Consider the following 1405-nt stretch of genomic DNA (forward strand, 5'->3'; position numbering starts at 1 on the left):
GGACGTGAACCGCAGTTGACTACATGAGAGTCCAGCGACATAGCCGTTACACTAACTGCTGGTCCCTCTAGGGTGCCTTGTAACAGCTTTGCAAGGGTGGGCGTCTAGGCTCCCACTCAGCCATTGCAGAGGTATGTGGGAAAGGTCTACTAGGGTGTATTCGGTGGTGTTGGCTTGAACTGAGTGCTTATTTTCTTTTACTTTTTCAATTTTTAAAAATTTTTAAAAATAATTATTTTATTTAACTTTATTTATTTATTTATCTATTTTAATTTGACCAGAGAGGGACAGAGTGAGAGAGACAAAGCGAGTGAGAGGGAAAGTGAGAAAGTCAGCCACCAGGTCTGGGACTTGAACTGTGGTCAGCCATGTAGGAGTCCAGTGCCCTTAACCACCATGCCACCTCCTGGCCCCAAGATTGATTAATTTTAAATTGTATTTATTATCATTATTCTTCAATCTTGATCAGAGAGAGAAAGGGAGAGTGAGAAAGCAAGTCACTAGATCCGGGACCTGACTCGTGGTCAGCCATGTGGAAGTCCAGCACCTTAAACACCATGCCACCTGCCTGCCCCTTGAGTGATTATTTTCTAGAAATGTTCTGGCTTGCAAGACTGCTCCTTCCTGGTTCTTTGGCTTGACAGAGCATATTTTTTTGTTGGGCCCATTTTTATCTGCGTCCATTGGCATTTCCAAGTTGCTGGCTTCTTCAGCTGCCGGGGTGAGGTACATGAGGCAAAAGGGAAGCCCCGGGAATTGAGGACCCTGTCATTCCTCAGGTCCTGAGTTTCTGAGCTAGCTTGTTTCTTTTCACCTTTCTTTCTTCTTCTTCTTCTTCTTCTTCTTCTTCTTCTTTTTTTTTTTGGAGAGGTTTTTGCTATAGGGCGCGTGCACTCGCCAGACAGAGAGAGAGAGACAGAGACAGAAAGCGAGAAATCACCCCCCAGGGGGGATGGTCACGCCGCAATCCCTTCTCCTCCATTCTCCTCTCCGGGATCTTGGGCACGCACGCACACGCGCCTGGTGTGAGTTAAGCTGACAGGTCCGGGACTCGAACCGCGGTCGACTACGTGGGAGTCCAGTGACATAGCCATTACGCTAACTGCTGGTCCCTCTTCCCTTTTCTTATGTTTGCTTTACATATCACGTCCAGGGCTGTTATTTATAGTCAGTACTCCCTGCCCTCAGGCTGTGGAGTCCCTGACTTCAACTAAGTGCAGGTCAAAAATATTAGAAATAGGGACCAGCAGTTAGCGTAATGGCTATGTCACTGGACTCCCATGTAGTCAACGCGGTTCGAGTCCCAGACCTGGTGGCTTAAACTCACACCGGGCGCGTGTGCGTGCGTGCCCAAGATCCCGAGAGGAGAATGGAGGAGAAGGGATTGCGGTGTGGCCATCCCCAC

The sequence above is a fragment of the Tupaia chinensis genome, unplaced genomic scaffold (assembly GCF_000334495.1).
Source record: "Tupaia chinensis unplaced genomic scaffold, TupChi_1.0 Scaffold000287_1, whole genome shotgun sequence".
In the NCBI taxonomy this organism is placed as follows: Eukaryota; Metazoa; Chordata; class Mammalia; order Scandentia; family Tupaiidae; genus Tupaia; species Tupaia belangeri.